The following is a 13,288-nucleotide window of genomic DNA, read 5'->3' on the forward strand; positions in this document are numbered from 1 at the left end:
GAGCAAAAGTACCAGGGTTGTAATGCCCTTTTGAGTCTGTGCAAGTCAACTAACTTGCATGTTATAAGGGTTTTCACCAACTCTTCTCTAATCTTTTCCCATACTGAGAAACGTTGGCAATTTACTCCTGACAATTGCAAGCATAAAACTTCTTCCAAGGTTGTTAAAAAAGTGGTTGGAGGGAAAGTTCTCTCATGCTAAAATGCAGTACACAAATATTTTCTAGGAGTACTATTTCTTGGCCTACTTCTGTAAAGTCCTCCGATTTCACGAAAGCCACATATCTGCCCTAAATGAAAGAACATGGGTGCACTTTTGAGATTTTAACAATTGGGCACCTAATTAGGCCTGGAGTTAACAATCGTTTTGTTTTTATTAAAATTCTGTCTTCTCTCTCTCACATATCTGCTAGCTTCATTGAGAGAACAGCATTCTGTTCTTTCAGAAGGAGCATAGCGACAATAGTTTTGTTCAGTGCCAGGAACTACGGTGGCAATTTTTTGTTTTTGCCAAAGTTTGTTACAATGGTGAGGGCCAAGCAGCTCACACACCAATAAGGATTTACAAAAACCATGCTGAAACAAGTCACACACTGACAAAACCAAAAGACGGACCAACAATTTCATAAGTACTGCCTTCTCCAATGCGTGTTTGTTTTTTAGTTTTTCCCATAATCTTATTGAAACTGGTTACACTGATTTTCCATTATGAATATCTTTGTGAAATGCTGGCATACATCAGCACATTTTACTAAATGATGCTGCAAAGAGATGGTACCTAAAATGTTACAGTATTTTAGCTAAATGTTTTTTTCCCACTTGCATTTTTTTGTGAACATTTTACTTTGAAAGTAAAGACTCATCAATCTTGCTTTCAGAGAGCATTCTGGGAGCATTATACATAGCCTCATATTGCTAAACTTTGAAAAGATGTACACATTTTTATACTTGAACCACTCTCAGACGTGCAGTCCGAGCTTACAATATTTACTTGGAGCGCTCACCCTAATAATAGAGGCTTCAATTAATGAACCCTAAATGCAAGTTTGAACAGCATGAACACATGGACACATATTACCTAAATTGCTCGCTTTGCCTTTCCCTGATCCATAATGTGGTGCTGTAAACTGGCAGCCAAAGGGTCTGTGCTGCAAGGGGTTGGGCCTACTTGTCCGAGGGACAAAATACACATGAAAACTGTTGATCTTGACCCCCAACAATATGTCGTGGGCGGCGGGCAATAGGAATTCCACATCCCTGCAAATACAAGCTCTAACAGGATACTTTTTGTCAGTGTTTAAATCTTTTAAAAAGATCAAATGTCTTCCTGTGCAAACACACAAAGACACTGTGCAAGCCCTCATAACGGCTAGACTCCATGATGCTAACGTGCTGCATAGGGGGCCCGATGAATTGCTGAAGAGGCACACACGGGTGCAAAAGGATGCAGCACGGCTAATCCTGAATGTCCCGAAATGAACGGTCCATCTGTAAGGGCTTCAGGGCTTTGCACTGCCTTCCCATCAGGCAACCAGTCACATTTAAAGCCTTAATGAGAACTTTAAAAGATCTACATAAAAAAGGCCCAGTCGGGACACAGTTAAAGTGTACATTCCAAATAGGGCATTTCTGTCTGCTACCCAGCACTTGTTAGGCATTCCTAAGGCGTGCACGGTCAGATTAGGTAGAAGATATTTCACCAAGGCTCTGGAAAGCTGAGACAAAGCAGTTACAGGAGACAAAACTTGAAATGGCTTTTAAAAAGGGACTAAGGCCTTTCTCTTTAAAGAGATTTAGTTAAAAGGCAGTGTAGGGAGCTGGCTCTGTATATACTATAGAACAGTAAGGTACAGTGTGCACAGAGTTCAGGGAGTCTCCGGAGGTATAGCAGAGGCGAAAGTAGGTAAGTACTAACGGCTCTCTTTATGGTTGTGTGCTCGAGAAGTTAGGCTATTGAGAGGGTGTGTTAAGCATTTATTATATTCATTCACTCAAGACTGATAGCACACACTCAGAGACTGAACCCAGACCAATTAGGTAGGTATACAAAAAAAAGGTATACTTCTGTTTTATTTTTAGAACCAAGCACGACTTGGCACAGGTAAGTAAAATATACACTCAAATGCATGGCTTTACAAGAAAGTGCAGGTGTGGTTGAATTTGCAATCGTTACAGGTTTGTACTGGCTTTCAAAACAGTTTTAACTACTCAGTAATTATTTTGGTATACTTTTATATTACTTTTGGATTACATCAACTACACAGGGTGGTATGCCTAGATACCACACCAGGGATCTCACAATACAAGCTAAGTAAGACTTTTGAAGGTTTGCAGTTTCATTACTTTTTCTTTCATACAAAATTCAGCTCAACACAAAGCATTTTCAGGAACAGAACATCACAACATTGGTTCCAATGGGGGAAGTGTTAGCGGTCTCTCAGGTAAGTTCTGGACTTGCAAGTGGGAGTTTTGGGGGTGAGGACCAAGGTTCCCCATGGTCTAGGTAGGCACTCAAATTACACCACCAGCAGCACTGTGGCGGCTGGGTGCAGGGACCTTCAGTCAGGGACTGATTACGATTGGGCTACTCGTGTGTGAAAGCAAAGCTCCTGGGGTTAAGGTCAGCAGTGCAGGGGCCAACAATCACCATAGGAGCTGCATTACCAGCGGCACAGGGACAGGGACAGCTGAGTGCAGTATACCAAGATGATGTTGGAGACCCTGTGGATTCCAATGAAGAACTCCAGTTCGGAAAAGAGGCTGCAGGCTCGGGCAGGGAGACTTCCTGAAGGTGACCACCGGCTGTAGAAGTAAGTTGGGTTCTTGGGGGATGCCTGGACACGGTTGGTTGGGCCACCCAAGGCGGTGGGTGTTGTCGGTGCAGGCGTGTCTTTTGGTGTCAGTTCTTCCTACCAGCTCCAGTCCCGGTTGGGTAGGGCCGTTCAGGTTGAGGCTACAGGTGTCGTGTTGAAGATTGAGGGAGGTCACATCACCAGATCACAGGTCAGGATCGCCGGGGGATCTCCGTTTGCTGTTGGCCCACTCTAATTCGGGCCGTGGGTGTGGTATGCAGAATGGTGCGGAACCGTGGACCCACCTGGGACTGGGTTCTGGTCTTGAGTCTTTATTGAGCAAATTCAGAGCAGACGGGAGAAAGTCTGTAAGGTGAGTGCAGGGCAGGTCACCTGGGCTCTGGGGCGCTGCTGGCTACGCTGGTTTCTTCACTGCAGGCAGTTCGGAGTCGGGACAGGTCGGTAGGGCTGGGGCCAAAGCAGTAGGTGTCCTCTTCTTTCTTGGTCAGCACGGCTCTTTAGACCTTCTTTCTGACTCTATTCTGAAGAGGCAAGGTTCAAGGTTGCTCCTACATACTAAATTTGGATGTGTTACAGGGGTGCTCAGGTCAGAACCAATGGGTCGCTTCCTTGGGGTGAGCACATCATTGATTATGCCACCCTCCAGTGGGAGGGGGGCATGAGCCTCTTCCTGATTGGTTGGGTCCACTCCTCTCCAAGATGGAGGGACAGAGAGGTGTGCTTCACTTCGCCTCCCCCACCTCAGGGGTGGAGCTGGCTAGCTCTGGTTTCTCGCCGATTCTCCCACCCAAAGTGGGGGTCAGAACCGGTGGGAGTCAGTTGCTGGGGACAGCAGAAGGCAGAGAAAGCGTACAAAGACGGCAGGCCTTTGAGGATACCCCTTTTGTGGACACAACCTATTACGGGGGAGGAGGCATGACACCTCTACCCAGGATGGGCTTTGTTTCTGGACCCAGAAAGCGGAGGCTTTCTACCCAGGGGTCTGGGAACCTGTCTGGTGGTGGCAAATGGTGGGCAGCCATTCAGGAACCACATGAGGACTGGTTGTTTTTCAGGGGGCAACTCTAAGATGCCCTCTGTGGGCAATTTTACATTAAATCCTACACTAGCATCAGTGTGGGTCTAACGTGCTGAGAAGTTTGCTACCAAACGTCCCAGGTTTTTAGTAAAGCCATTATGGAGCTGTGGAGTTTGTAATGACCAACTCTCAGACCATATACTCTTTATGGCTTTACTACATTTACAATGTCTAAGAATGGACTTGGACACTGTGGGGCGCAGGGCTCATGCCAGTGTACCATCACCTGGGGGTCAGTGCACCCTGCTAGAGAGGTGACTTACCAAGGTCCCAGGCAGTGTATTGCAGACAGGGCACACAGGGATGTGTGCCGTGTGGACTCTTCACTGTTCTCTTCACCAAAACACGCAGCCTGCAATGGCAGTGTGTGTGTGTGTTATGGTACAAGGCTTCTAAGGGTGGCACAATAGGTGCTGCAGCCCTTAAAGACCTTCCCTGGTCACAGTGCCCTTGGTACGCAAGGTACCTTTTACAAGGGGCTGACCTATGGCCAGAGAGCTGCCAATTGTGGGTATAGAGGTGCAGCTTTGGGAAAGAAGATGTCTTGGGACCTGGATTGGCAGGGACACGGGGCACACCAAGTCAAAATGCATCATGTGACAGGCAGAAGGTGGGGGGTAACCATGCTAAAATGAGCACTTTCCTATAGACAGATACCTTTATTGGCTTAGCGCCGTGAGGCTCCCTTTGGGAGCAGCTGCTCGCATTATATCTATGGATTTCTTTTTCATTCAGAGACATCCATCGTTTTGGGTCATGGCACACGCGAGACAGAGTGGTTCACTCAAAGGCATACAGGTTAGAAACGGGAAGGAACAATGGCTGCCCAGCCAACCACCAGTGTAAAAAAAAGCCACATACTATATCGTCCGCTGAGAAATAGTCATACATCAGTGTGGCCAACTGCACAGTCTCATCAGCCAAAGATGCACCCTGTACTTGGGGAGGCGCTTGCTCTTTCTTGTGCACATCACCAGTCCGGCTTGCATGCACTGCGCTCGCCACAAGGGCCTCCTTAGAAAGGGCTCTACTGCTAAGTGGACATGGTTGTGGTGGAAGCTATCCTGCTCGCTTCATGAATCATCTAATGAAAAGGACTCCACTTGCTGGGCGTCGACCACCGCTGCCGATGAGTAAGCCTTGGAACACCCTGCACCTCTGGCTCGCGTTAATGCATGTATTTATATTTCAGGATACAGAGAACTGGGAATATTACATGCCCTGGGGAGCAGAAGGAGGACGCCTTTGCAGCACAGCTAATGATGCATTCTCCTCCCTAACGGCCTCTCTGCAGCACCAACTACTCAGCAGCCCTCGTCCCTGGCAGCCAATGGAGAGCAGGCGGCACAGGCTCCCATGATGCACAATGCAGCATCTCTGAGGGGTCAGTGACCGCGACACCCCTGGTCTGGCTTGATCATCTGCCTGCTCATCTTCTTGTTGTCCAATGAGAGCTTTTCCCCACAGCAATGGAATACAGCGGAGCGGCTCGCTCTGCTGCCCCGGCAGACACTTCAGCAACACACCAGTCAGTGGCGAGCTGTCCGACAGCCGCCATCTTGACTGTCTCCAAGCCTAGTCCCTATGGACCCGCTGCAGGGGCAGCATGATGCTGGACCTCTCCAGACTTCAATGAGCCCCATGGAAGCAGCAGACAATGAACAAGCAGCCACCATCAGAAGGGCCCTAGCAGAGCAGCAGGCTTTCCCAGGCCCAGCAGCCACACTCCACCCAATGAATGAAGGGCAACAAGGCATGCTGGGATAATAACTGGTGCTCTCAAGACAAGCGCCAGGGCCTGTGGAATCAATAGTGTGGTGCCCATGGGAACAGGGCACGTCCTGCAAAAGAAGGAAAAAGGTTCCCACAAGGGACTAGTACTGCAGCGCATGGTAAAGCTAATTTCAGAGGCTTTACCAAAAAGAAAATTCAAATTAACACCTGTGGACAAGTTTTATGAGAACCACGTTGGACTTTAAAACCAATCTATTTTTAATGTCAGTTAAAAAACGAAATATTTCATATAAAAAGAATGTAATTTCTGCACAAAGATAGAGGTGTAAATGCATGATTTAAAGTGATTTAGTGAAACAGCAAAATATGTGGCCCTACATGCGGCGTGGTGTTTAAAGCGTGCTTTATTTGTAAGAAGTACAATAGTTGTTAAAAAATAAATTAAAGAAATACACTATAAGTGGTTACAGTAAAAACTTGGGTACAAACAACCTTTCTTCAGCAGAATTGTGAAGTACAATGATCAGTTTTGTGTTTTTGCACCAGTTATAAAGTACTTTCTACCCATGTGGGGCGCTGCAGTGCTTGCCTACATGAGTAGCATAGGGTGCGTAGTTGGAAAGATTTGATTTGGTTTTGAACTTAGGTGGGAAGTGTTTCCATGTTGTGCGTGATGACCACCGTGGTGCGGTTGTCGTGTGCTGGGACGCAGCTGTGCTTGATGCGGACGCGCCCTTTGACGGTTTTCACTATGCTGGTAGCTTTGAACATCTCTGCAGGGCCCTTTATAGTAGCTCATATGATAGTCGGCTTATCTGGCCACTGCACTGGGTTGTGCCACCTGAGATGTTGTGACTAGATGTGGTCCTGAGCTGGCATGCGTGGTAGGATCGAGAAGTAGAGAGATAGATCTGTTGGGATGGACAAGTGTTATCATCATCTCGTATCCGAGTGTCTACATGAGAGGTATTGGAGCTTGTGTGGGACTTGCCCAGAGTGGATTAGATTAAAGTGTTCAAAATGGTCCAGTGATGTAAACCATCTCTTCAGTTAGAACTGAAGAGGTTTCCTACACCACTGAACCATTTTGAAGACTTTAATATAATTCCTTTGGTGACGTTTGACTGCACTGTGCTACTGAAGGACGACCCTTGCAGCAAATATGTCTTATGTGAATTTAAAAGGTATAAGTTGCAATTTGTTGCTGACCACTGTGTATTACGGTTTTTGCGCTAATGTGGCCATATCTGCTAGAAATAGAAGTACATAACTATATATTGCCACAGCGACCTGTAGGCCAGTCCTTTCGCTGCTTGCATGCAGAATGGAAGCAGTTTGCTGGTTGAGTGGTTTTCAATTCCTTGCTGTAAGCTGAGGATTGGGTTGAAGTTGGAACTCTTTTCTGGGCTTGGCTGGCAGGTTGCTGGTGCGAGCAGTAAAAGTGTGCAAAATAAATTGACGTTAGTGCAATATCTTTCCAAAATGTGGGGATGGGAACAGGAGCAGGCTTGCACAATCCTAAAAATTTTATATTTCGTTGAATTATATACATCGGTGCTGACTTTTTACACATACGTTTCAGAAGTCAGGTGGATGGCAAATGAAGTGAAATTAGACAGCTGGCAATGAAAGGGGAAGAATACAGAATTAAGGACTTTTATCGGGGTACGTTTTCTTGGGAGAATCTCAGATGAAGGCGGATATTGTTCGGAGTGTGTGTCCACTTGTGTTGTCTTTCCTAGTCGTTGGAGTCTCCAATCGGATCCGTGTTGAGGGTCGGTAGAAGGAGAGGAGGCAGTGAGTGAACCTATCTTTTGGGCAGTGTGGATTGTTGGTGTGCGGGGTCTGTAGATCGTGACGCGGGCTGGGTTTATGCTGGAAGAGGGCTCAACGGGAGAACCTTCAGGGCGGTAGTGGTGAGGCTATGGTTGTGCTGACCAGTACATGGATGTAACGGGTCCATGGAACACAGAATCCAGCCTTGGCTCTCGATATGCCGATCCTTTGGTGGCAGGACTGGACAGAGGCTAAAATGGCAGCACATTCAATCGACATCTCGTCCCGCTTGAACCGAATACAACTCAAGCATTTCCATCAGATATACAACCACCCTAAAAAGGTATGGAATATGTGTTGGTGACAAACACAACTGGCCATGCTTTAGCACAGAAATAGGTTCCTTCATACCTTACAAATAAGGATTGACCTACTGAACCCCCAGAACATTGTGGTACAAGAGTATAGAGGACAGCGTATCGAGGGACAACATATGAAAAGGGGATTCCAGATCGGTTAGTATACATTTACTATTACCAACTCCACATCAGCGTGCCGTGACGATATATGTACTGCGTACGTACATATATGTGGAAGAAGGTACAGAACACCTGGACTCGCATACCAGTTGATCGGCTTTTGCTTGATATTGTGGCCAGTCCACAATCTAGGGTCGAGGTGTAGGGTGCCCACCCTGCACGTGTGTATGTCTCACACTAAGAAAAGGGGTGGGGAGACTCATCAAAATGAACCTACAAAAGGCAACTCTGAGGAGGACTGGGGGGGGTCGAGCTTTAGAGGTCACGGGGATGCTTGTGACAAAAGACAGGCGCCCCACCCCCAATGGAAGAGCTGCTCGAGCTACAATGGAAGAGACATTATACTAAGAAAGAGGCTGCCCAAATCAAGATGAAGATAGGAGGGCACGGGGGACTTATTCCACAAGGTAGGACCAGAACTGGGAAAGTGATCATGGAGTAAAGAATACAATATATGTACGCAGAGGAAAAACTGATGGTACAAATATATACACCAATGTTTCACTGATCAACTCACAACTGTTATGTTCATAAGTAATGGAAAAACAAAAAAAAACAAATTTAAATAAGTTGAATAGCAATTTGCATTGTGAACAGTCTAAAATTTGTCAAGGTTGCTTCGATAGGCTTTTGAGGGTGCTCGATTACATCTGGTTGTTTTAGATTTTTAACTTTCTATACTCATATACATATTTGTTAGGAAATGTCCCTCTGCCATAGAAATAACGTGGCAGCGGAGACCAAGGATTTGCCCTGGACAGAGCCTGGCCGGTCCGGTGGGCCAGAAAAGACACAACTGGTTTATCAGCTGTCGCGAGAACCTTTGCCTGGTCTTACAGTCTGCCCTGATCATCTGATGGGCAATCGGTCTTTGTCAACGGAGGGGCTTTATCTCGTTTCTCAATACGGTTAATTATTGCCCCTAAACAGCCCTTCCGGAGTTTGCATATTAGCAAAATGGCTGAACAGCCAAAGACATTTTAGCACCAATCTTCTCTTCAGAGACTGGCTGAATTCGGCTGAGAGGCTGTTAACGCCTCCATTATTGCTTTTCAATATTTAAAAGCCTGCTTCTGATTTTGCCCAAGTGGAACTTAATTTGATTTCAACTTTAGGATATTATAAAGGGGCTGACCCCATGCATTTCCCTCTTGTTTGATATTTGGCCTGGACTTTAAACAAACCTAACAGATCATTGAAGATCTGGGCTAAGACTTAAAATTAAATGCATCAAACCTATGCCATGCTGCTGCCCCGGAAGACACAATGGAAGCTTGGTAAGGCTTCTTTTACCATAAATTCGTTTGCCTACTAATAATGAAAATGGAAGTCTGGAAGGATATTCTAGAAGGGCGGGAGCACGATTCCTGCAGACTAGATAATGCAATGGCCTCTGGGATCTAATAAAAAGTGTTGGGTTTCCATAGATGTGCGCAACAGAGCACCAATTCATTTAACTCCAGTTAGGGCAGCAAACTGCCACGAGCTTGTCACATGCGCTAGGTGCCAGTCTGGCTAGGGTCTCAGCCACATGTTGAGTAGGGCTCACCTGATTGGTGCCTGTGCCAGGAGGGAGGCACTTGGGGCGCAAACTCATGGTTAAAGTGTTGGCCTTCTTTGCTCTACGACATCCGGGCCATTTCAATATTGTGTGGTTTCTGTTAGGGTGCCAACCTGGATTCCTCTTTCACTTGGTGCCTCATTCAGGAGGTAAATGTACAGCAGTGGGCGGCATCACAGCCCTTAAAAGGGTGAATCAATACCACTGATGTCTGCTAATTCTACTCTACACTGTTTGGTATCACTGTACTCATCTTTGATTTGTAACTTTAGGTGTATGGATTACAGAGTCTTCTCTGAACTCCATTTTTTGTGCACACACCCCTCACCTGCCCCTTTCGGTAGACTGATGTGGTTTTTGCCTATGTGTGGAGAAGTGTGGCTCACTGGTTAGAGCGGCAGACTCTGAAGCAGAGATCAGGCCCAGGACCAGGGTTCAATTCCCGACGCGGCAGGGTCTTGGGCTTAATGTCCGCGGACTCGATAATTCTCTCGCCTCGGCGCCTACTCTAATCATGGGTCCCACGCTGCAACTCTGGGCAATACCTGGATTAATCTCCACAGCGGCCCCCACAATGCCTAAAGCATTTTCAAAGTATTAAAACCTAACTAAGGAGCTGCGGTAGATGATAACCACCAGCTAATTACATGTTGAGTGCCTCTATTCAAAACCTCCTCCGTTACTACCTAGTTAAGGAACCGCGGAAGACTATAACCACCAGCTGATTGCATGTTCATCGCCTCTATCCGAAACTGCTGTGACCCAAGGCACAGTCTCTACAGCACAGACACCACTGCTGTAACCCAAGGCACAGTATCTACAGCACAGACACCACTGCTGTAACCCAGGGCACAGTATCCACAGCACAGACACCACTGCTGTAACCCAGGGCACAGTATCTACAGCACAGACACCACTGCTGTAACCCAGGGCACAGTATCTACAGCACAGACACCACTGCTGTAACCCAAGGCACAGTATCTACAGCACAGACACCACTGCTGTAACCCAAGGCACAGTATCTACAGCACAGACACCACTGCTGTAACCCAGGGCACAGTATCTACAGCACAGACACCACTGCTGTAACCCAAGGCACAGTATCTACAGCACAGACACCACTGCTGTAACCCAAGGCACAGTATCTACAGCACAGACACCACTGCTGTAACCCAGGGCACAGTATCTACAGCACAGACACCACTGCTGTAACCTAGGGCACAGTATCTACAGCACAGACACCACTGCTGTAACCCAAGGCACAGTATCTACAGCACAGACACCACTGCTGTAACCCAGGGCGCAGTATCTACAGCACAGACACCACTGCTGTAACCCAGGGCACAGTATCTACAGCACAGACACCACTGCTGTAACCCAGGGCGCAGTATCTACAGCACAGACACCACTGCTGTAACCCAGGGCACAGTATCTACAGCACAGACACCACTGCTGTAACCCAGGGCACAGTATCTACAGCACAGACACCACTGCTGTAACCCAGGGCACAGTATCTACAGCACAGACACCACTGCTGTAACCCAGGGCACAGTATCTACAGCACAGTCACCACTGCTGTAACCCAGGGCACAGTATCTACAGCACAGACACCACTGCTGTAACCCAGGGCACAGTATCTACAGCACAGACACCACTGCTGTAACCCAGGGCACAGTATCTACAGCACAGACACCACTGCTGTAACCCAAGGCACAGTATCTACAGCACAGACACCACTGCTGTAACCCAGGGCACAGTATCTACAGCACAGACACCACTGATGTAACCCAAGGCACAGTATCTACAGCACAGACACCACTGCTGTAACCCAGGGCACAGTATCTACAGCACAGACACCACTGCTGTAACCCAGGGCGCAGTATCTACAGCACAGACACCACTGCTGTTACCCAGGGCACAGTATCTACAGCACAGACACCACTGCTGTAACCCAGGGCGCAGTATCTACAGCACAGACACCACTGCTGTAACCCAGGGCGCAGTATCTACAGCACAGACACCACTGCTGTAACCCAGGGCGCAGTATCTACAGCACAGACACCACTGCTGTAACCCAGGGCACAGTATCTACAGCACAGACACCACTGCTGTAACCCAGGGCGCAGTATCCACAGCACAGACACCACTGCTGTAACCCAGGGCACAGTATCTACAGCACAGACACCACTGCTGCAACCCAGGGCACAGTATCTACATCACAGACACCACTGCTGCAACCCAGGGCACAGTATCTACAGCACAGACACCACTGCTGCAACCCAAGGCACAGTATCTACAGCACAGACACCACTGCTGTAACCCAGGGCACAGTATCTACAGCACAGACACCACTGCTGTAACCCAGGGCACAGTATCTACAGCACAGACACCACTGCTGTAACTCAGGGCACAGTATCTACAGCACAGACACCACTGCTGTAACCCAGGGCACAGTATCTACAGCACAGACACCACTGCAGTAACCCAGGGCACAGTATCAACAGCACAGACACCACTGCTGTAACCCAGGGCACAGTATCTACAGCACAGACACCACTGCTGTAACCCAGGGCACAGTATCTACAGCACAGTCACCACTGCTGTAACCCAGGGCACAGTATCTACAGCACAGACACCACTGCTGTAACCCAGGGCACAGTATCTACAGCACAGACACCACTGCTGTAACCCAGGGCACAGTATCTACAGCACAGACACCACTGCTGTAACCCAGGGCGCAGTATCTACAGCACAGACACCACTGCTGTAACCCAGGGCACAGTATCTACAGCACAGACACCACTGCTGTAACCCAGGGCACAGTATCTACAGCACAGACACCACTGCTGTAACCCAGGGCACAGTATCTACAGCACAGTCACCACTGCTGTAACCAAGGGCACAGTATCTACAGCACAGACACCACTGCTGTAACCCAGGGCACAGTATCTACAGCACAGACACCACTGCTGTAACCCAGGGCGCAGTATCTACAGCACAGACACCACAGCTGTAACCCAAGGCACAGTATCTACAGCACAGACACCACTGCTGTAACCCAGGGCACAGTATCTACAGCACAGACACCACTGCTGTAACCCAAGGCACAGTATCTACAGCACGGACACCACTGCTGTAACCCAGGGCACAGTATCTACAGCACAGACACCACTGCTGTAACCCAGGGCACAGTATCTACAGCACAGACACCACTGCTGTAACCCAAGGCACAGTATCTACAGCACAGACACCACTGCTGTAACCCAAGGCACAGTATCTACAGCACAGACACCACTGCTGTAACCCAGGGCACAGTATCTACAGCACAGACACCACTGCTGTAACCCAAGGCACAGTATCTACAGCACAGACACCACTGCTGTAACCCAAGGCACAGTATCTACAGCACAGACACCACTGCTGTAACCCAGGGCACAGTATCTACAGCACAGACACCACTGCTGTAACCCAGGGCACAGTATCTACAGCACAGACACCACTGCTGTAACCCAAGGCACAGTATCTACAGCACAGACACCACTGCTGTAACCCAGGGCGCAGTATCTACAGCACAGACACCACTGCTGTAACCCAGGGCACAGTATCTACAGCACAGACACCACTGCTGTAACCCAGGGCACAGTATCTACAGCACAGACACCACTGCTGTAACCCAGGGCACAGTATCTACAGCACAGACACCACTGCTGTAACCCAGGGCACAGTATCTACAGCACAGTCACCACTGCTGTAACCCAGGGCACAGTATCTACAGCACAGACACCACT

Source organism: Lissotriton vulgaris, unplaced genomic scaffold (genome assembly GCF_964263255.1).
Source record: "Lissotriton vulgaris unplaced genomic scaffold, aLisVul1.2 SCAFFOLD_5900, whole genome shotgun sequence".
In the NCBI taxonomy this organism is placed as follows: domain Eukaryota; kingdom Metazoa; phylum Chordata; class Amphibia; order Caudata; family Salamandridae; genus Lissotriton; species Lissotriton vulgaris.